This window comes from Melanerpes formicivorus, unplaced genomic scaffold, assembly GCF_026170545.1.
Source record: "Melanerpes formicivorus ecotype bairdi unplaced genomic scaffold, bMelFor1.0.p_v2 SCAF_193, whole genome shotgun sequence".
NCBI lineage: Eukaryota > Metazoa > Chordata > Aves > Piciformes > Picidae > Melanerpes > Melanerpes formicivorus.
In genome coordinates, this window is record NW_027142545.1 from 69218 (window position 1) to 91180 (window position 21963).

The following is a 21963-nucleotide window of genomic DNA, read 5'->3' on the forward strand; positions in this document are numbered from 1 at the left end:
CCAGTCTGGCTCTGGGGCTGGGCCGGGGGCAGGGCTGGGTCTGGGGGCTGGGATGGGGCAGGATTGGTACTGGGGCTGGGGCACGGGCCGAGGCTGGGGACAGGGCTAGGGCTGGAGCTAGGGCAGGGCTGGGGCCAGGCTGGGGCTGGGTTCAGCTGAGGGGTGGGGCTTGGTCCAGGGCTGGGGCTGGGCTAGGGCAGGGCTGGGGCTGGGGCTGGACTGGGGCTGGGTCCAGGGCTGTGGCTGGGCTGTGGATGGAGCTGGGCTGGGGTTGGGCTGGGGATGGGGCTGGGGCTGGGCTGGGCTGGGGCTGGGCTAGGGCTGGGCTGGGCCCGGGGCTAAGACTGCGGCTGGGTCCAGGGCTGGGGCTGGGCTGTGGCTGGGGCTGGAGCTGGGGCTGGGCTGGGGCTGGGTCCAGGGCAGGGGCTGGGCAGGGGCTGGGGCTGGGCCGGGGCAGGGCTGGGGAAGGGGCTGGGCTGGGGCTGGGCCAGGGCAGGGCTGGGGAAGGGGCTGGGCTGGGGCCGAGGTTGGGGCTGGGGCTGGGGCTGAGGGCAGGGCTGGGCTACAGCTGGGGGTGGGGCAGGGGCCGGGGCTGGGGACAGGGCAGGGGCAGGGGCTGGGGCAGGGCTGGGGCTAGGCTTGGGCTGGGCCTGGGGCTGGGCTGGGACTGGGGCCAGGGCTGGGGCCAGGCTGGGTCTGGGGCTGGGCCGGGGGCAGGGCTGGGTCTGGGGGCTGGGATGGGGCAGGACTGGTACTGGGGCTGGGGCACGGGCCGAGGCTGGGGACAGGGCTAGGGCTGGAGCTAGGGCAGGGCTGGGGCCAGGCTGGGGCTGGATTCAGCTGAGGGGTGGGGCTTGGTCCAGGGCTGGGGCTGGGGCTGGGCTGGGGCTGGGTCCAGGGCTGTGGCTGGGCTGTGGCTGGAGCTGGGCTGGGGTTGAGTGTGGGGCTGGGGCTGGGCTACGGCTGGGCTGGGACCGGGGATGGGTCCGGGGGTGGGGCTGGGGCTGGGGCTGGGGCTGGGGCTGGGGCTGGAGCAGGGCTGGGCCTGGGCTGGGAATGAGGCTGGGCTGGGGTGGGGCTGGGGCTGGGTCCAGGGCTGTGGCTGGGCTGTGGCTGGAGCTGGGCTGGGGCTGAGGGTGGGGCTGAGGCTGGGCTGGGGCTGGGCTGGGGCTGTGGCTGGGGCTGGGCTGGGGCTGGGCTGGGGCTGGGCTGGGGCTGGGTCCAGGGCAGTGGCTGGGATGGGTCTGGGCCGGGGCAGGGCTGGGGCTGGGGCTGGGGCTGGGGCTGGGGCAGGGCTGGGGCTGGGCTGGGGGCAAGGATGAGGTTTGGGCTGGGGCTAGGCTGGGGCTGGGCCTGGGGCTGGGCTGTGGCTGGGGCTCGGGACAGGGCTGGGGCCAGTCTGGGGCTGGGGCTGGGCCGGGGGCAGGGCTGGGGCTGGGGGCTGGGATGGGGCTGGGTCCAGGGCTGGGTCTGGGCTAGGGCAGAGCTGGGGCTGGGGCTGGGCTGGCGCTGGGTCCAGGGCTGTGGCTGGGCTGTGGATGGAGCTGGGCTGGGGTTGGCCTGGGGATGGGGCTGGGGCTGGGCTGGGCTGGGGCTGGGCTAGGGCTGTGCTGGGCCCGGGGCTAAGACTGCGGCTGGGTCCAGGGCTGGGGCTGGGCTGTGGCTGGGGCAGGAGCTGGGGCTGGGCTGGGGCTGGGTCCAGGGCAGGGGCTGGGCAGGGGCTGGGGCTGGGCCGGGGCAGGGCTGGGGAAGGGGCTGGGCTGGGGCTGGGCCGGGGCAGGGCTGGGGAAGGGGCTGGGCTGGGGCCGAGGTTGGGGCTGGGGCTGGGGCTGAGGGCAGGGCTGGGCTACAGCTGGGGGTGGGGCAGGGGCCGGGGCTGGGGACAGGGCAGGGGCAGGGGCTGGGGCAGGGCTGGGGCTAGACTTGGGCTGGGCCTGGGGCTGGGCTGGGGCTGGGGCCAGGGCTGGGGCCAGGCTGGGTCTGGGGCTGGGGCTGGGGGCAGGGCTGGGGCTGGGGCTGGGCTGAGGGCACGGCTGGGCTAGGCCTGGGGCTGGGGCAGGGCTGCGGCTAGGCTGGGCTGAGGCCAGGGCTGGGGCTGGGACTGGGGCAGGGCAGGGCTGGGCTAGGGCTGGGGCTGGGACAGGGCTGGGCTAGGGATGGGCTGGGGCCGGGGATGGGGCCGGGGGGTGGGGCTGGGGCTGGGGCTGGGTTCGGTGCAGGGCTGGGGCTGGGGCTGGGCTGGGGCTGGGTCCAGGGCTGTGGCTGGGCTGTGGCTGGAGCTGGGCTGGGGTTGAGTGTGGGGCTGGGGCTGGGCTAGGGCTGGGCTGGGACCGGGGATGGGTCCGGGGGTGGGGCTGGGTCCGGGGGTGGGGCTGGGGCTGGGGCTGGGGCTGGGGCTGGAGCAGGGCTGGGCCTGGGCTGGGAATGAGGCTGGGCTGGGGTGGGGCTGGGGCTGGGTCCAGGGCTGTGGCTGGGCTGTGGCTGGAGCTGGGCTGGGGCTGAGGGTGGGGCTGAGGCTGGGCTGGGGCTGGGCTGGGGCTGTGGCTGGGGCTGGGCTGTGGCTGGGCTGGGGCTGGGCTGGGGCTCGGGCTGGGGCTGGGCTGTGGCTGGGTCCAGGGCAGGGGCTGGGATGGGGCTGGGCCGGGGCAGGGCTGGGGCTGGGGCTGGGGCTGGGGCAGGGCTGGGGCAGGGCTGGGGCTGGGTCCAGGGCAGTGGCTGGGATGGGGCTGGGCCGGGGCAGGGCTGGGGCTGGGGCTGGGGCTGGGGCTGGGGCTGGGGCAGGGCTGGGGCTGGGCTGGGGGCAAGGATGAGGTTTGGGCTGGGGCTAGGCTGGGGCTGGGCCTGGGGCTGGGCTGGGGCTGGGGCTCGGGACAGGGCTGGGGCCAGTCTGGGTCTGGGGCTGGGCCGGGGGCAGGGCTGGGGCTGGGGGCTGGGATGGGGCTGGGTCCAGGGCTGGGTCTGGGCTAGGGCAGAGCTGGGGCTGGGGCTGGGCTGGCGCTGGGTCCAGGGCTGTGGCTGGGCTGTGGATGGAGCTGGGCTGGGGTTGGGCTGGGGATGGGGCTGGGGCTGGGCTGGGCCCGGGGCTAAGACTGCGGCTGGGTCCAGGGCTGGAGCTGGGGCTGGGCTGGGGCTGGGTCCAGGGCAGGGGCTGGGCAGGGGCTGGGGCTGGGCCGGGGCAGGGCTGGGGAAGGGGCTGGGCTGGGGCTGGGCCGGGGCAGGGCTGGGGAAGGGGCTGGGCTGGGGCCGAGGTTGGGGCTGGGGCTGGGGCTGAGGGCAGGGCTGGGCTACAGCTGGGGGTGGGGCAGGGGCCGGGGCTGGGGACAGGGCAGGGGCAGGGGCTGGGGCAGGGCTGGGGCTAGACTTGGGCTGGGCCTGGGGCTGGGCTGGGGCTGGGGCCAGGGCTGGGGCCAGGCTGGGTCTGGGGCTGGGGCTGGGGGCAGGGCTGGGGCTGGGGCTGGGCTGAGGGCACGGCTGGGCTAGGCCTGGGGCTGGGGCAGGGCTGCGGCTAGGCTGGGCTGAGGCCAGGGCTGGGGCTGGGACTGGGGCAGGGCAGGGCTGGGCTAGGGCTGGGGCTGGGGCTGGGACAGGGCTGGGCTAGGGATGGGCTGGGGCCGGGGATGGGGCCGGGGGTGGGGCTGGGGCTGGGGCTGGGGCTGGGTTCAGTGCAGGGCTGGGGCTGGGGCTGGGGCTGGGCTGGGGCTGGGGCTGAGGCTGGGGCAGGGCTGGGGCTGGGCTGGGGGCAAGGATGAGGTTTGGGCTGGGGCTGGGCCAGGGCTTGGGCTGGGCTGGGACCGGGGCTGGGCTGAGGGCAGGGCTGGGGCTAGGGCTGAGGTAGGGGTGGGGCTGGGGCTGGATTGGGGCCAGGGCTGGGGCAGGATTAGGCTTGAGGCTGGGCCTTGGGCTGGGGCTGGGTTGGCGCAGGGCTGGGGCTGGGGCTGGAGCCAGGGTTGGGGCAGGAGCCAGGGTTGGGGCAGGGCTGAGGTCAGGCCTGGGCCTGAGGCTGGGGCAGGGCTGGGGCTAGGCTGGGGCTGGGCCTGGGACTGGGCTGTGGCTGGGGCTGGGGACAGGGCTGGGTCCAGTCTGGGTCTGGGGCTGCGCTGGGAGCAGGGTTAGGGCTGGGGGCTGGGATGGGGCAGGACTGGGACTGGGGCTGGGGCACGGGCCGAGGCTGGGGCCAGGGCTAGGGCTGGAGCTAGGGCAGGGGTGGGGCCAGGCTGGGGCTGGGTTCGGCTCAGGGGTGGGGCTTGGTCCAGGGCTGGGGCTGGGCTAGGGCAGGGCTGGGGCTGGGGTTGGGCTGCGGCTGGGTCCAGGGCTGTGGCTGGGCTGTGGCTGGAGCTGGGCTGGGGCTGAGGGTGGGGCTGGGGCTGGGCTAGGGCTGGGCTGGGGCTGGGGCTGCGACTGGGGCTGGATCCAGGGCTGGGACTGGGCTGTGGCTGGGGCTGGGCTGTGGCAGGGCTGGGGCTGGGCTGGGGCTGGGCCAGGGCAAGGCTGGGCTGGGGACAGGGCTGGGCTGGGGCCGGGGATGGGGCTGGGCCTGGGCAGGGCTGGGCCTGGGCTGGGGATGAGGCTGGGGTGGGGCTGGGGCTGGGTCCAGGGCAGGGGCTGGGGTGGGGCTGTAGCTGGGCTGACGCAGGTCTGGGGCCTGAGGTAGGGCTGGAGCTGGGGCAGGGGCCGGGTCAGGGGACAGGGCTGGGGCCAGAGCTGGGGCAGGGCTGGGGCTGGGTTCGGTGCAGGGCTGGGGCTGGTCAGGGCGGGGGCTGGGGGAGGGCTGGGCTATGGCTGGGCTGGGACCGGGGATGAGTCCGGGGGTGGGGCTGGGGCTGGGCCAGGGCTAGGGCTGGGCTGGGGGCAAGGATGGGGTTTGGGCTGGGGCTGGGCCAGGGCTTGGGCTGGGCTGGGACCGGGGCTGGGCTGGGGTAGGGCTGGCACAGGGCTAGGCCTGGGGTTGGGCTGGGGCCGAGTCTGGGGCCAGGGCTGGGGCTGGGGCAGGACTAGGCTTGAGGCTGGACCTTGAACTGGGGCTGGGCTGGGGCCAAGGTTGGGGCTGGGGCTGGGCTGGTGGCGAGGTTGGTGCTGGGGCTGGGGCTGCGGACAGGGCTGGGGCTAGGGCTGAGGTAGGGGTAGGGCTGGGGCTGGATTGGGGCCAGGGCTGGGGCAGGACTAGGCTTGAGGCTGGGCCTTGGGCTGGGGCTGGGGCTGGAACCAAGGCACGGGCAGGGCTGGGGCTGGGGCTGGTGCCAGGGCTGGGGTAGGAGCCAGGGCTGGGGCAGGACTGAGGTCTGGCCAGGGGCTGGGTCTGGGGCAGGGCTGGGGCTAGGCTTGGGCTGGGCCTGGGGCTGGGCTGGGCTGGGGCTGGGGCCAGGGCTGGGGCCAGGCTGGGTCTGGGGCTGGGGCTGGGGGCAGGGCTGGGGCTGGGGCTGGGCTGAGGGCACGGCTGGGCTAGGCCTGGGGCTGGGGCAGGGCTGCGGCTAGGCTGGGCTGAGGCCAGGGCTGGGGCTGGGACTGGGGCAGGGCAGGGCTGGGCTAGGGCTGGGGCTGGGACAGGGCTTGGGCTGGGCTGGGACCGGGGCTGGGCTGAGGGCAGGGCTGGGGCTGGGGGCTGGGATGGGGCGGGACTGGGACTGGGGCAGGGGCACAGGCCGAGTCTGGGGACAGGGCTAGGGCTGGAGCTAGGGCAGGGCTGGGGCCAGGCTGGGGCTGGGTTTGGGTGAGGGGTGGGGCTTGGTCCAGGGCTGGGTCCAGGGTTGTGGATGGGCTGTGGCTGGAGCTGGGCTGGGGCTGAGGGTGGGGCTGGGGCAGGGCTGGGGCCGGGGCTGCGACTGGGGCTGGATCCAGGGCTGGGGCTGGGCTGTGGCTGGGGCTGGGCTGGGGCAGGGCTGGGGCTGGGGCTGGGCTGGAGCTGAGCCGGTGCAGGGCTGGGCTGGGGCAGGGCTGGGCTGTGGCCGGGGCAGCACTGGGCCTGGGCTGGGGATGAGGCTGGGGTGGGGCTGGGGCTGGGTCCAGGGCAGGGGCTGGGCTGGGGCTGGGGCTGGGGCAGGGCTGGGGCTCGGCTGGGGTCAAGGATGAGGTTTGGGCTGGGGCTAGGCTGGGGCTGGGCCTGGGGCTGGGCTGTGGCTGGGGCTCGGGACAGGGCTGGGGCCAGTCTGGCTCTGGGGCTGGGCCAGGGCTAGGGCTGGGCTGGGGGCAAGGATGGGGTTTGGGCTGGGGCTGGGCCAGGGCTTGGGCTGGGCTGGGACCGGGGATGGGCTGGGGTAGAGCTGGCACAGGGCTAGGCCTGGGGCTGGGCTGGGGCCGTATCTGGAGCCGGGGCTGGGGCTGGGTCAGGGGCAGGGCTGGGGCAGGGCTTGAACTGGGGCTGGGCTGGGGCTAAGGTTGGGGCTGGGGCTGGGCTGGTGGCGAGGGTGGGGCTGGGGCTGGATTGGGGCAGGGCTGGGGCAGGACTAGGCTTGAGACTGGGCCTTGGGTTGGGGCTGGGGCTGGAACCAAGGCATGGGCAGGGCTCGGGCTGGGGCTGGAGCCAGGGCTGGGGCAGGGCTGAGGTCAGGCCTGGGGCTGGGCTGGGGCAGGGCTGCGGCTGGGGTTGGGGCTGGGCCTGGGGCTGGGGCTGGGGACAGGGCTGGGGCCAGGCTGGGTCTGGGGCTGGGCTGAGGGCAGGGCTGGGGCTGGGGGCTGGGATGGGGCTGTGTCCAGGGCTGTGGCAGGGCTGTGGCTGGAGCTGGGCTGGGGCTGAGGGTGGGGCCGGCGCTGCGACTGGTGATGGATCCAGGGCTGGGTCTGGGCTGTGACTGGGGCTGGGCTGGGGCAGGGCTGGGGCTGGGGCTGGGGCTGGGCTGGCGCTGGGCCAGGGCAGGGCTGGCTGGGGCAGGGCTGGGGCCGGGCTGGGGCTGGGTTCGGTGCAGGGCTGGGGCCGGTGCAGGGCTAGGCTGGGGCCAGGGATGGGGCCGTGAGTGGGGCTTGGCTGGGGTTGGGGCTGGGGCTGGGGCTGGGCTGGGGCAGGGCTGGGCCTGGGCTGGGGATGAGGCTGGAGCTGGGCCTGGGGCTGGGTCCAGGGCAGGGGCTTGGCTGGGGCTGAGGCTAGTCTGGGGCAGGGCTGGGGCAGGGCTGGGGCTGGGGCTGGGTCCAGGGTGATGCTGAGGCTGGGTTGGGGGCTGGGCTGGGGCTGGGCGGTGGCTGGGGCTGGGCTGGGGCTGGGCTGGGGCTGGGACTGGGTCCAGGGCAGGGTCTGGACTGGGGCTGGGGCTAGGCTGGGGCAGGGCTGGGGCTGTGCTGGGTCTGGGTCTGGGTCCAGGGTGGGGCTGGACTGGGGTTGGGGCTAGGCTGGGGCAGGGCTGGGGCTGGGCTGGGGCTGGGACTGGGTCCAGGGCAGGGGCTGGACTGGGGCTGGTGCTAGGCTGGGGCAGGACTGGGGATGGGGCTGGGCTGGGGCTGGGTCCAGGGCTGTGGCTGGGCTGTGGCTGGAGCTGGGCCGGGGCTGAGGGTGGGGCTGGGGCTGGGCTAGGGCTGGGCTGGGCCCGGGGCTGCGACTGGGGCTGGGTCCAGGGCTGGGGCTGGACTGGGGCTGGTGCTAGGCTGGGGCAGGACTGGGGCCAGGCTGGGGCTGGGGCTGGGCTGAGGGCAGGGCTAAGCAGGGCTGGGGCTGGGCTGGGGCTGGGGCTGGGGCTGGGCTGGGGCAGGGCTGGGGCAGGGGCAGGGCTGGGGCAGGGGCTGGGCTGGGGCCGAGGGTGGGGCTGGGGTTGGGGCTCGGGCTGAGGGCAGGGCTGGGCTAGGGCTGGGGCTGGGGCAGGGGCCGGGGCTGGGGACAGGGCTGGGGCCAGAGCTGGGGCAGGCCTGGGGCAGGGGCTGGGTTGGGGCAGGGCTGGGGCCGAGTCTGGGGCAGGGGCTAGGGCCGGGGCAGAGGCAGGGCTGGGGCAGGGCTGGAACTGGGGCTGGGCTGGGGGCAAGGTTGGGGCTGGGGCTGGGCTGGTGGAGAGGGTGGGGCTGGGGCTGCGGACAGGGCTGGGGCTAGGGCTGATGTAGGGGTACGGCTGGGGCTGGAACCAAGTCTTGGGCAGGGCTGGGGCTGGGGCTGGAGCCAGGGCTGGGGCAGGGCTGTGGCTAGGCTGGGGCAGGGCCTGGGGCTGGGCTGTGGCTGGGGCTGGGGACAGGGCTGGGGCCAGGCTGGGTCTGGGGCTGGGCTGAGGGCAGGGCTGGGGCTGGGGGCTGGGATGGGGCAAGACTGGGACTGGGGCAGGGGCACGGGCCGAGGCTGGGGCCAGGGCTAGGGCTGGAGCTAGGGCAGGGCTGGGGCCAGGCTGGGGCTGGGTTTGGCACAGGGCTGGGGCTTGGTCCAGGGCTGGGGCTGGGCTGAGGGCACGGCTGGGCTAGGCCTGGGGCTGGGGCAGGGCTAGGTTAGGGCTGGGCTGAGGTCGGGGCTGGGTCCGGGCCTGGGGCTGGGCTGAGGGCAGGGCTGGGCTAGGGCTGGGGCTGGGTCAGGGCTGGGCTAGGGCTGGGGCTGGGCTGGGGCTGGGGCTGAGTCAGGGCTGGGCTTTGGCTGGGCTGGGACTGGGGATGGGGCCGGGGATGGGGCTGGGGCTGCGGCTGGGATGGGGCAGGGCTGGGGCTGGGGCTGGGCTGGGGGCAGGGATGGGGATGTGGATGGGGCTGGGGCTGGGGCTTGGGCTGGGGCAGGGCTGAGACTGGGCAGGGTATGAGGCTGGGCAGGGTATGAGGCTGGGGTGGTGCTGGGGCTGGGTCCAGGGCAGGGCTAGTGCTGGGGCTGGGGCTGGGCTGGGCCTGGGCTGGGAATGAGGCTGGGCTGGGGTGGGGCTGGGGCTGGGTCCAGGGCTGTGGCTGGGCTGTGGCTGGAGCTGGGCTGGGGTTGAGGGTGGGGCTGGGGCTGGGCTAGGGCTGGGCTGGGGCCGGGGCTGCGTCTGGGGCCGGGGATGGAGCCGTGAGTGGGGCTTGGCTGGGGCTGGGGCTGGGGCTGGGGCTGGGCTACGGCTGGGCTGGGACCGGGGATGGGTCCGGGGGTGGGGCTGGGGCTGGGGCTGGGGCTGTGGCTGGGGCAGGGCTGGGCCTGGGCTGGGAATGAGGCTGGGCTGGGGTGGGGCTGGGGCTGGGTCCAGGGCTGTGGCTGGGCTGTGGCTGGAGCTGGGCTGGGGCTGAGGGTGGGGCTGAGGCTGGGCTAGGGCTGGGCTGGAGCCGGGGCTGCGACTGGGGCTGGGTCCAGGGCTGGGGCTGTGGCTGTGGCTGGGGCTGGGCTGGGGCTGGGCTGGGGCTGTGGCTGGGGCTGGGCTGTGGCTGGGCTGGGGCTGGGCTGGGGTTGTGGCTGGGGCTGGGCTGTGGCTGGGTCCAGGGCAGCGGCTGGGATGGGGCTGGGCCGGGGCAGGGCTGGGGCAAGGGCTGGGCTGGGGCCGAGGTTGGGGCTGGGCTGGGGCTGGGGCTGAGGGCAGGGCTGGGCTAGGGCTGGGCTGGGACCGGGGCTGGGCTAGGGTAGGGGCAGGGCTAGGCCTGGGCTGGGGATGAGGCTGGGCTGGGGCAGGGGCTGGGTCCAGGGCAGGGGCTGGGCAGGGGGCAAGGATGGGGTTTGGGCTGGGGCTGGGCCAGGGCTTGGGCTGGGCTGGGACCGGGGATGGGCTGGGGTAGAGCTGGCACAGGGCTAGGCCTGGGGCTGGGCTGGGGCCGTATCTGGAGCCGGGGCTGGGGCCGGGTCAGGGGCAGGGCTGGGGCAGGGCTTGAACTGGGGCTGGGCTGGGGCTAAGGTTGGGGCTGGGGCTGGGCTGGTGGCGAGGGTGGGGCTGGGGCTGGATTGGGGCAGGGCTGGGGCAGGACTAGGCTTGAGACTGGGCCTTGGGTTGGGGCTGGGGCTGGAACCAAGGCATGGGCAGGGCTCGGGCTGGGGCTGGAGCCAGGGCTGGGGCAGGGCTGAGGTCAGGCCTGGGGCTGGGCTGGGGCAGGGCTGCGGCTGGGGTTGGGGCTGGGCCTGGGGCTGGGGCTGGGGACAGGGCTGGGGCCAGGCTGGGTCTGGGGCTGGGCTGAGGGCAGGGCTGGGGCTGGGGGCTGGGATGGGGCTGTGTCCAGGGCTGTGGCAGGGCTGTGGCTGGAGCTGGGCTGGGGCTGAGGGTGGGGCCGGCGCTGCGACTGGTGATGGATCCAGGGCTGGGTCTGGGCTGTGACTGGGGCTGGGCTGGGGCAGGGCTGGGGCTGGGGCTGGGGCTGGGCTGGCGCTGGGCCAGGGCAGGGCTGGCTGGGGCAGGGCTGGGGCCGGGCTGGGGCTGGGTTCGGTGCAGGGCTGGGGCCGGTGCAGGGCTAGGCTGGGGCCAGGGATGGGGCCGTGAGTGGGGCTTGGCTGGGGTTGGGGCTGGGGCTGGGGCTGGGCTGGGGCAGGGCTGGGCCTGGGCTGGGGATGAGGCTGGAGCTGGGCCTGGGGCTGGGCCGGGGCAGGGCTGGGGCAAGGGCTGGGCTGGGGCCGAGGTTGGGGCTGGGCTGGGGCTGGGGCTGAGGGCAGGGCTGGGCTAGGGCTGGGCTGGGACCGGGGCTGGGCTAGGGTAGGGGCAGGGCTAGGCCTGGGCTGGGGATGAGGCTGGGCTGGGGCAGGGGCTGGGTCCAGGGCAGGGGCTGGGCAGGGGGCAAGGATGGGGTTTGGGCTGGGGCTTGGCCAGGGCTTGGGCTGGGCTGGGACCGGGGATGGGCTGGGGTAGAGCTGGCACAGGGCTAGGCCTGGGGCTGGGCTGGGGCTGTATCTGGAGCCGGGGCTGGGGCCGGGTCAGGGGCAGGGCTGGGGCAGGGCTTGAACTGGGGCTGGGCTGGGGCTAAGGTTGGGGCTGGGGCTGGGCTGGTGGCGAGGGTGGGGCTGGGGCTGGATTGGGGCAGGGCTGGGGCAGGACTAGGCTTGAGACTGGGCCTTGGGTTGGGGCTGGGGCTGGAACCAAGGCATGGGCAGGGCTCGGGCTGGGGCTGGAGCCAGGGCTGGGGCAGGGCTGAGGTCAGGCCTGGGGCTGGGCTGGGGCAGGGCTGCGGCTGGGGTTGGGGCTGGGCCTGGGGCTGGGGCTGGGGACAGGGCTGGGGCCAGGCTGGGTCTGGGGCTGGGCTGAGGGCAGGGCTGGGGCTGGGGGCTGGGATGGGGCTGTGTCCAGGGCTGTGGCAGGGCTGTGGCTGGAGCTGGGCTGGGGCTGAGGGTGGGGCCGGCGCTGCGACTGGTGATGGATCCAGGGCTGGGTCTGGGCTGTGACTGGGGCTGGGCTGGGGCAGGGCTGGGGCTGGGGCTGGGGCTGGGCTGGCGCTGGGCCAGGGCAGGGCTGGCTGGGGCAGGGCTGGGGCTGGGCTGGGGCTGGGTTCGGTGCAGGGCTGGGGCCGGTGCAGGGCTAGGCTGGGGCCAGGGATGGGGCCGTGAGTGGGGCTTGGCTGGGGTTGGGGCTGGGGCTGGGGCTGGGCTGGGGCAGGGCTGGGCCTGGGCTGGGGATGAGGCTGGAGCTGGGCCTGGGGCTGGGTCCAGGGCAGGGGCTTGGCTGGGGCTGAGGCTAGTCTGGGGCAGGGCTGGGGCAGGGCTGGGGCTGGGGCTGGGTCCAGGGTGAGGCTGAGGCTGGGTTGGGGGCAGGGCTGGGGCTGGGCGGTGGCTGGGGCTGGGCTGGGGCTGGGCTGGGGCTGGGACTGGGTCCAGGGCAGGGTCTGGACTGGGGCTGGGGCTAGGCTGGGGCAGGGCTGGGGCTGTGCTGGGTCTGGGGCTGGGTCCAGGGTGGGGCTGGACTGGGGTTGGGGCTAGGCTGGGGCAGGGCTGGGGCTGGGCTGGGGCTGGGACTGGGTCCAGGGCAGGGGCTGGACTGGGGCTGGTGCTAGGCTGGGGCAGGACTGGGGATGGGGCTGGGCTGGGGCTGGGTCCAGGGCTGTGGCTGGGCTGTGGCTGGAGCTGGGCCGGGGCTGAGGGTGGGGCTGGGGCTGGGCTAGGGCTGGGCTGGGCCCGGGGCTGCGACTGGGGCTGGGTCCAGGGCTGGGGCTGGACTGGGGCTGGTGCTAGGCTGGGGCAGGACTGGGGCCAGGCTGGGGCTGGGGCTGGGCTGAGGGCAGGGCTAAGCAGGGCTGGGGCTGGGCTGGGGCTGGGGCTGGGGCTGGGCTGGGGCAGGGCTGGGGCAGGGGCAGGGCTGGGGCAGGGGCTGGGCTGGGGCCGAGGGTGGGGCTGGGGTTGGGGCTCGGGCTGAGGGCAGGGCTGGGCTAGGGCTGGGGCTGGGGCAGGGGCCGGGGCTGGGGACAGGGCTGGGGCCAGAGCTGGGGCAGGCCTGGGGCAGGGGCTGGGTTGGGGCAGGGCTGGGGCCGAGTCTGGGGCAGGGGCTAGGGCCGGGGCAGAGGCAGGGCTGGGGCAGGGCTGGAACTGGGGCTGGGCTGGGGGCAAGGTTGGGGCTGGGGCTGGGCTGGTGGAGAGGGTGGGGCTGGGGCTGCGGACAGGGCTGGGGCTAGGGCTGATGTAGGGGTACGGCTGGGGCTGGAACCAAGTCTTGGGCAGGGCTGGGGCTGGGGCTGGAGCCAGGGCTGGGGCAGGAGCCAGGGCTGGGGCAGGGCTGTGGCTAGGCTGGGGCAGGGCCTGGGGCTGGGCTGTGGCTGGGGCTGGGGACAGGGCTGGGGCTAGGTCCAGGGCTGTGGCTGGGCTGTGGCTGGAGCTGGGCTGGTGCTGAGGGTGGGGCTGGGGCTGGGCTGGGGCTGGGGCTGTGGCTGGGGCTGGGCTGGGGCAGGGCTGGGGCAGGGCAGGGCAGGGGCTGTGGCTGGGCTGTGGCTGGAGCTGGGCTGGGGCCGGGAATGGGGCCGTGAGTGGGGCTTGGCTGGGGCCGGGGCTGGGGCTGGGGCGGGGACTGGGAGAGGGCTCGGGCTGGGGCTGGGTCCAGGGCTGGGGCTGGGTGGAGGCTGGGGCTGGGCTGGGGCAGGGCTTTGTCTGGGGCTGGGGCTGGGCTGGGTGCAGGGCTGGGGCTGGGGTTGGGCTGGGCAGGGCTGGGGCTGGGGCTGGGCTGAGGGCAGGGCTGGGGCGGGGCTGGGGCTGGGGCTGGGCTGGGGCTGGGTCCAGCGCTGGGGTTGGGCTGTGGCTGGGGCTGAGTGTGGGGCTGGGGCTGGGCTAGGTCTGGGCTGGGCCCGGGGCTGCGACTGGGGCTGGGTCCAGGGCTGGGGCTGGGCTGTGGCTGGGGCTGGGCTGGGGCTGGGTCCAGGGCAGGGGCTGGGCTGGGGCTGGGGCTGGGCTGGGGCAGGACTGGGGTAGGGACTGGGCTGGGGTCGAGGGTGGGGCTGGGGCTGGGGCTGATGGCAGGGCTGAGCTAGGGCTGGGGCTGGGGCAGGGGCCGGGGCTGGGGACAGGGCTGGGGCCAGGGCTTGGGCCAGACCTGGGGCAGGGCTGGGGCCAGGGCTGGGGCTGGGGCTGGGCGGTGGCTGGGGCTGGGCTGGGGCAGGGCTGGGGCTGGGTGGTGGCTGGGGCTGGGGACAGGGCTGGGGCCAAGCTGGGTCTGGGGCTGGGCTGAGGGCAGGGCTGGGGCAGGGGGCTGGGATGGGGCAGGACTGGGACTGGGGCAGGGGCACGGGCCGGGGCTGGGGCCAGGGCTAGGGCTGGAGCTAGGGCAGGGCTGGGGCCAGGCTGGGGCTGGGTTTGGCTCAGGGGTGGGGCTTGGACCAGGGCTGGGGCTGGGCTAGGGCAGGGCTGGGGCTGAGGGTGGGGCTGGGACTGGGCTACGGCTGGGCTGGGACCGGGGCTGCAACTGGGGCTGGATCCAGGGCTGGGGCTGGGCTGTGGCTGGGGCTGGGCTGTGACTGGGGCTGGGCTGGGTCTGTGGCTGGGGCTGGGCTGGGTCTGGGCTGGTGCAGGGCTGGGCTGGGGCAGGGCTGGGGCTGGGGCTGGGGCTGGGTTCGGTGCAGGGCTGGGGCTGGGGCAGGGCTGGGCTGGGGCCGGGGATGGGGCCGTGAGTGGGGCTTGGCTGGAGCTGGGGCTGGGGCTGGGCCGTGGCAGGGGCTGGGCTGGGGCTGGGGCTAGGCTGGGGCAGGGCTGGGGCAGGGCTGGGGCTGGGGCTGGGTCCAGGGTGTGGCTGGAGCTGGGCTGGGGCTGGGCTGGGGCTGAGGGTGGGGCTGGGACTGGGCTACGGCTGGGCTGGGACCGGGGCTGCAACTGGGGCTGGATCCAGGGCTGGGGCTGGGCTGTGGCTGGGGCTGGGCTGTGACTGGGGCTGGGCTGGGTCTGTGGCTGGGGCTGGGCTGGGTCTGGGCTGGTGCAGGGCTGGGCTGGGGCAGGGCTGGGGCTGGGGCTGGGGCTGGGTTCGGTGCAGGGCTGGGGCTGGGGCAGGGCTGGGCTGGGGCCGGGGATGGGGCCGTGAGTGGGGCTTGGCTGGAGCTGGGGCTGGGGATGGGCCGTGGCAGGGGCTGGGCTGGGGCTGGGGCTAGGCTGGGGCAGGGCTGGGGCAGGGCTGGGGCTGGGGCTGGGTCCAGGGTGTGGCTGGAGCTGGGCTGGGGCTGGGCTGGGGCTGGGGCTGGGTCCAGGGTGGGGCTGGACTAGGGCTGGGGCTAGGCTGGGGCAGGGCTGGGGCTGGGCTGGGGCTGGGGCTGGGTCCAGGGTGGCGCTGGACTAGGGCTGGGGCTAGGCTGGGGCAGGGCTGGGGCTGGGCTGGGGCTGGGGCTGGGTCCAGGGTGGGGATGGACTGGGGCTGGGGCTAGGCTGGGGCAGGGCTGGGGCTGGGCTGGGGCTGGGACTGGGTCCAGGGCAGGGGCTGGACTGGGTCTGGTGCTAGGCTGGGGCAGGACCGGGGATGGGGCTGGGCTGGGGCTGGGTCCAGGGCTGTGGCTGGGCTGTGGCTGGAGCTGGGCTGGGGCTGAGGGTGGGGCTGGGGCTGGGCTAGGTCTGGGCTTGGCCCGGGGCTGCGACTGGGGCTGGGCTGTGGCTGTGGCTGGGCTGTGGCTAAGGCTGGGCTGGGCTGGGGCAGGGCTGGGGCTGGGGCTGGGGCTGGGCTGGGGCTGGGTCCAGGGCAGGGGCTGGGCTGGGGCTGGGGCTGGGCTGGGGCAGGGCTGGGGTAGGGGCTGGGCTGAGGTCGAGGGTGGGGCTGGGGCTGGGACTGCGGCAGGGGCCGGGGCTGGGGCCAGGGCTGGGGCCAGACCTGGTGCAGGGCTGGGGCCAGGGCTGGGGCTGGGGCTGGGTGGTGGCTGGGGCTGGGCTGGGGCAGGGCTGGGGCTGGGGCTGGGCTGGGGTTGGGCTGGGGCCGAGTCTTGGGCAGGGGCTGGGGCCGGGGCAGAGGCAGGGCTGGGGCAGGGCTGGAACTGGGGCTGGGCTGGGGTCAAGGTTGGGGCTGGGGCTGGGCTGGTGGCGATGGGGGGGGCTGGGGCTGGGGCTGCGGACAGGGCTGGGGCTAGGGCTGAGGTAGGTTTAGGGCTGGGGCTGGATTGGGGCTTGGGCTGGGGCAGGACTAGGCTTGAGGCTGGGTCTTGGCTGGGGCTGGGTTGGCGCAGGGCTGGGGCTGGGGCTGGAACCAAGTCTTGGGCAGGGCTGGGGCTGGGGCTGGAGCCAGGGCTGGGGCAGGAGCCAGGGCTGGGGCAGTGCTGTGGCTAGGCTGGGGCAGGGCCTGGGGCTGGGCTGGGGCTGGGGACAGGGCTGGGTCCAGGCTGGGTCTGGGGCTGGGATGGGGCAGGGCTTGGGCAGGAGCCAGGGCTGGGGCAGGGCTGAGGCCGGGGCTGGGTCCGGGCCTGGGGCAGGGCTGGGGCTGGGGCTGGAACCAAGTCTTGGGCAGGGATGGGGCTGGGGCTGGGGCTGGGCAGGGCTGGGGCTGGGCATGGACCGGGACTGGGCAGGGGTAGGGCTGGGGCAGGGGCTGGGCTGGGGACGAGGGTGGGGCAGGGCTGGGGCTGGGGCTGGGGCTGGGTCCATGGCAGGGCTAGGGCTGGGGCTGGGGCTGGGCTGGGGCAGAGGGCGGGGCTGGGGCGGGGCTGGAGCTGGGGCTGGAACCAAGTCTTGGGCAGGGATGGGGCTGGGGCTGGGGCTGGGCAGGGCTGGGGCTGGGCATGGACCGGGACTGGGCAGGGGTCGGGCCGGGGCTGGGGGCTGGGCTGGGGCTGGGGTTGTGCTGGGGCAGGGCTGGGCCTGCGGTTGGGCTGGGGCTGGGGCTGGGTCTGGGGCCGAGGCTGCGACTGGGGCTGGGTCCAGGGCTGTGGCTGGGCTGTGGCTGGGTGTGGCCGGTTGACGTTGCCCCCTTAAGAAAGGGAATATGGTGGACGGAAGTTGGTAAACGGAAGGAATAATCTAAACTAATTTCATTGGAAGAGTGGGAGGAATCACCTTCTGAACTGTGACAGCAGGAGGGTATACTGGGTTTTTCCAGCACTTTATTTTCAGTCTTGCTTCCGCCTCTTCTTCGTGCAGCAGCTCTGTTTTGTGCTGGGCTTTCTGCCAAGGCCTCGGCCTTGAAGACCAGATAAAAGCCGGTATTAACTCCCTTCCAATTAACACGAACTGCTTCTAAACTTTTTTCCTCTCTTTTCTCTTTCTCTTTCTATCCCATTCTGGGGAAAGGGGGGGAAGAGAGGGGAGAGCGGAGGTGGGGAACCCCTCTCTGTCCGAGGGGGGTTACTCTCATTTCTGTGTTACTCTGTTGTATATCTTTGTATATATTGTAGATATTGTAAATTTGTAAATATTCCCCTGCATACCCTACATTGCTTTGTAAATATAGCTCCACTGCTTTGCTAATTCAGCTTGTGAGATTTTTTTTTCCTTTCAATTCAATTTTTCTTTCCCTTTACTTTACAAGGGGGAAGGGAGGAGGCTTCTTGGCCTTACCCTTCCACCCACCACACTGGGGCTGGGCTGGGGCTGGGGTGGGGCTGGGGCTGGGGCTGGGCTGGGGTTAGGTCCAGGGCAGGGGCTGGGCTGGGGCTGGGGCTGGGCCGGGGCAGGGCTGGGGCAGGGGTTGGGCTGGGGCCGAGGGTGGGGCTGGGGCTGGGGTTGGGGCTGAGGGCAGGGCTGGGCTAGGGCTGGGGCTGGGGCCGAGGGCGGGACTGGGCTAGGGCTGGGGCTGGGGCAGGGGCCTGGGCTGGGCTGGGGCAGAGGGCGGGGCGGGGGCAGGGCTGGGGCTGGGGCTGGAACCAAGTCTTGGGCAGGGCTGGGGTGGGGCATGGACCGGGACTGGGCAGGGGTAGGGCTGGGGCAGGGGCTGGGCTGGGGACGATGGTGGGGCAGAGCTGGGGCTGGGCATGGACCGGGACTGGGCAGGGGTAGGGCCGGGGCTGGGGGCTGGGCTGGGGCTGGGGTTGGGCTGGGGCAGGTCTGGGGCTGGGGTTGGGCTGGGGCTGGGGCTGGGGCCGGGGCTGCGACTAGGGCTGGGTCCAGGGCTGGGGCTGGGCTGTGTCTGGGGCTGGGCTGGGGCTGGGCTGGGGCCGTGGCTGGGGCTGGGCTGGGGCTGAGTCCAGCGCAGGGGCTGGGCTGGGTCTGGGTCTGGGCCGGGGCAGCCCTGGGGCAGGGGCTGGGCTGGGGCCGAGGGTGGGGCTGGGGCTGAGGGCAGGGCTGGGCTAGGGCTGGGGCTGGGGCTGAGGGCAGGGCTGGGTCCAGGGCTGGGGCAGGGCTGGGGCTGGGCTTGGGCTGGGGCTGGGGCTGGGGCTGGGATGGGGCAGGGCTGGGGCTGGGGCTGGGCTGGGGGCAGGACTGGGCTGGGGCAGGGACTGGGGCAGGGCTTGGGCTGGGGCTGGGGCTGGGGCTGGGATGGGGCAGGGCTGGGGCTGGGGCTGGGCTGGGGGCAGGGCTGGGGCTGGGGCTGGGGCTGGGGCTTGGGCTGGGGCAGGGCTAGGGCTGGGCACAGGATGAGGCTGGGGTGGGGCTGGGGCTGGGTCCAGGGCAGGGCTTGGGCTGGGGCTGGGGCAGGGCTGGGGCTGGAACCAAGTTTTGGGCAGAGCTGGGGCTGGGGTTGGGGCTGGAGCTGAGGGTGGGGCTGGGGCTGGGCTGTGGCTGGAGCTGGGCTGGTGCTGAGGGTGGGGCTGGGCTGTGGCTGGAGCTGGGCTGGTGCTGAGGGTGGGGCTGGGGCTGGGCTGGTGCTGAGAATGGGGCTGGGGCAGGGCTGGGGCTGGGGCTGGGGCTGGGCTGGTGCTGAGGATGGGGCTGGGGCAGGGCTGGGGCTGGGGCTGGGGCTGGGCTGTGGCTGGAGCTGGGCTGTGGCTGAGGGTGGGGCTGGGGCTGGGCTAGGGCTTGGCTGGGGCCGGGGCTGCGACTGGGGCTAGGTCAAGGGCTGGGGCTGGGCTGTGGCTGGGGCTGGGGCTGGGCTGGGTCTGGGACCAGGGCAGGGGCTGGGTCCAGGGCAGGGGCTGGGCTGGGGCTGGGGCTGGGGCAGGGCTGTGGCTGGGGATGAGGCTGGGGTGGGGCTGGGGCTGGGTCCAGGGCAGGGGCTGGGCTGGGGCTGGTGCTAGGTTCAGCAGGGCTGGGGAAGGGCTGGGGCTGGGGCTGGGTCCAGGGTGGGGCTGGGGCTGGGCTGGCGGCAGGGCTGGGGCTGGGTGGTGGCTGGGGCTGGGCTGGGGCTGGGCTGGGGCTGGGACTGGGTCCAGGGCAGGGGCTGGACTGGGGCTGGGGCTAGGCTGGGGCTGGGCTGGGGCTGGGCCTGGGTCCAGGGTTGGGCTGGGTCTGGGGCTGGGGCAGAACTGGGGCCGGGCTGGGGCTGGGGCTGGGTTGAGGGCAGGGCTGGGGCAGGGCTGGTGATGGGGCTGGGCTGGGGCTGGCTCCAGGGCTGTGGCTGGGCTGTGGCTGGAGCTGGGCTGGGGCTGAGGGTGGGGCTGGGGCTGGGCTAGGGCTGGGCTGGGGCTGGGGCTGGGCTGGGGCTGGGCTGGGGCTGGGTCAAGGGTAGGGGCTGGGCTGGGGCTGGGGCTGGGCTGGGGCCGAGTGTGGGGCTGGGGCTGGGGCTGAGGGCAGGGCTGGGCTAGGGCTGGGGCAGGGCTGGGGCTGGGGCTGGGGCTGGGGGCAGGGCTGGGTCTAGAGCTGGGGCAGGGCTGGGGTCGGGCTGGGGCTGCGTTCGGTGCAGAGCTGGGGCTGGGGCAGGGCGGGGGCTGGGGCAGGGCTGGGGTAGGGCTGAACTGGGGCAGGGCTGGGGCTGGGGCTGGGGCTGGGCTGGGGGCAGGGATGGGGCTGGGTCTGGGGCTTGGGCTGGGGCTGGGCTGGGGGCAGGGATGGGGCTGGGGCTGGGGCTTGGGCTGGGGCTGGGCTGGACCTGGGCTGGGGATGAGGCTGGATTGGGGCTGGGGCTGGGTCCAGGGCAGGGGCTGGGCTGGGGATGGGGCTGGGCTGGGGATGGGCCTAGGCTGGGGCAGGGCTGGGGCTGGACTGGGACTGGGCTGGGGCTGGGATTGGAGCTGGGGCCGGGCTAGGGCTGGGCTGGGGGCAAGGATGGGGCTGGGGCTGGGGCTGGGCCAGTGCTTGGGCTGGGCTGGGACCGGAGCTGGGCTGGGGTAAGGCTGGCACAGGGCTGGGGCTGTGGCTGGGTCTGGGGCGGGGACTGGGGCAGGGCTGGAACTGGGGCTGGGCTGGGGCCAAGGTTGGGGCTGGGCTGGGCTGGTGGTGAGGGTGAGGCTGAGGCTGGGGCTGGGGCTGCGGACAGGGCTGGGGCTAGGGCTGTGGCTGGGGCTGGGCTGAGGGCAGGGTTGGGCTGAGGGCAGGGCTGGGGCTGGGGTTGGGCTGGGGCGGGGTCTGGGGCTGGGGCAGGGCTGTGGCTGGGGCTGGGGCTGGGCTGGGGCTAGGTCCAGGTCTGTGGCTGGGCTATGGCTGGAGCTGGGCTGGTGCTGAGGGTGGGGCTGGAGCTGGGCTGGGGCTGGGGCTGGGGCTGGAGCTGGGCTGGGGCAGGGCTGGGGCAGGGCAGGGCAGGGGCTGTGGCTGGGCTGTGGCTGGAGCTGGGCTGGGGCCGGGGATGGGGCCGTGAGTGGGGCTTGGCTGGGGCCGGGGCTGGTGCTGGGGCTGGGGCGGGGACTGGGAGAGGGCTGGGGCTGGGCCTGGGTCCAGGGCTGGGTCTGGGTGGTGGCTGGGGCTGGGCTGGGGCAGGGCTTTGTCTGGGGCTGGGGCTGGGCTGGGTGCAGGGCTGGGGCTGGGGTTGGGCTGGGCAGGGCTGGGGCAGGGCTAGGGCAGGGCTGGGGCTGGGGCTGGGCTGGGGCTGGGTCCAGCGCTGTGGCTGGGCTGTGGCTGGAGCTGGGCTGGGGCTGAGGGTGGGCCTGGGGATGGCTAGGGCAGGGCTGGGGCCAGGGCTGCGACTGGGGCTGGGTCCAGGGCTGGGGCTGGGCAGTGGCTGGGGCTGGGGCTGGGTCCGGGGCAGGGGCTGGGTCCAGGGCAGGGGCTGGGCTGGGGCTGGGGCTGGGGCTGGGGCTGGGGCTGGGCCGGGGCAGGGCTGGGGCTGGGGCAGGGCTGTGGCTGGGTCCAGGGCTGGGGCTGGGCTGGGGCTGGGTTCGGTGCAGGGCTGGGGCTGGGGCAGGGCTGGGCTGGGGCTGGTCTGGGCCAGGGCTGGGCCTGGGCTGGGGATGAGGCTGGGGTGGGGCTGGGGCTGGGTCCAGGGCAGGGCTGGGGCTGGGCCTGGGGCCGGGCTAGGGCTGGGCTGGGGGCAAGGATTGGGCTGGGGCGGGGGCTGGGCCAGTGCTTGGGCTGGGCTGGGACCGGGGCTGGGCTGGGGTAGGGCTGGCACAGGGCTGGGGCTGTGGCTGGGTCTGGGGCGGGGACTGGGGCAGGGCTAGGCCTGGGGCTGGGCTGGGGCCGAGTCTGGGGCCGGGGCTGGGGCCGGGGCACGGGCAGGGCTGGGGCAGGGCTGGGTCTAGGGCTGAGGTAGGGGTAGGGCTGGGGCTGGATTGGGGCCAGGGCTGGGGCAGGACTAGGCTTCAGGCTGGGCCTTGGGCTGGGGCTGGGTTGGTGCAGAGCTGGGGCTGGGGCTGGAACCAAGGCATGGGGAGGGCTGGGGCTGGGGTTGGGCTGGGGGCAGGGATGGGGATGGGGCTGTGCTGGGCTGGGGCAGGGCTGGGCCTGGGCTGGGGATGAGGCTGGGGTGGGGACGGGGCTGGGTTCAGGGCAGGGGCTGGGCGGTGGCTGGGGCTGGGCTGGGGCAGGGCTGGGGCTGGGGCTGGGGCTGGGCTGGGGGCAGGGATGGGGATGGGGCTGCGACCTATCGACCGGGGCCGCCCCCGATACATCTTGCGGCGACCACACCGCGTCTACCAGCCGTCACCACTGCCGTTTGCACACAGCGGGGAACCTTCCTCTTACATCGCCAGCGACGGCTCGGACTCGGAACACGACAATACCGGCAGCGAGGAATTTAAACAGCGCCGACTTTGCTTTACGGCCCCTCTTAGAAAAAATGGAGCGCTTGGAGGCTCGCGGTTACAGCGTTCCTGCCACCGCACTCCTCCCGCGAGCCCTGCCGGCCCCCGCGGATACCGACGGCTCCGACCAAGGCGGTACCGGCTGACGCACCACCGACACCGACAGCGCCGACAGTAGCAGCGGAGCAGCTGCCACGGCAGCAGCCCCCACCCCCTTTCCCCCGCAGCGGCTTTAGCCGCACTACTCTGTTTTGATTTAAAGCAACAGTACTCATTTTGTCATTTCTGATTGTAAGGTCTTTCAGAGATTTGTTATTTAGAGTTTTGTTAAGTTTTTCTAATAAGCATAATGAATAAGTAAGCATTTGGTATTTATAAGTACTTAGTACATAGTAATTGCAGTAAGGTGTATGCACTTAGTTAAGAGTTCAAATTGTAAGATTTTCTTTTGGTTCAAACCTTCTTAGTTGTCTGCCTAGGCATTTCAAAGGAGCTCCATGTAATATAGTTAAGGAATGTATAAACAGCTTTTAATTTTGGAAAGTGTTTTTTAGTTAATGTAACAATTTTATTTCTTTTTAGACACTGATTTGATGGATTAATTTTAACATAGTCTTTTAAGGATTTTTGGTATTAGCATAAGTTAAGGTTTGTAGTAAATAGGTATTAATTTTAACAACTATTCCTTCACTAATGTGCAGAAGAACC

General features: G+C 74.2%; 1 long non-coding RNA gene across 1 annotated transcript in view; it reads right to left on the minus strand.

Moving 5' to 3' along the window:
* The window catches only part of LOC137457708 (uncharacterized), a 41443-nt gene extending 20191 nt beyond the window's left edge, over nt 1-21252 (minus strand). Inside the window, exons 1-2 of the long non-coding RNA XR_010991391.1 lie at nt 21197-21252; nt 16262-16385 (exon numbers count right to left, since the gene is read on the minus strand). This is a non-coding gene — a long non-coding RNA (uncharacterized lncRNA). The remainder of the gene's footprint in view (nt 1-16261; nt 16386-21196) is intronic.
* Between the last annotated feature and the right edge of the window lie 711 nt (nt 21253-21963).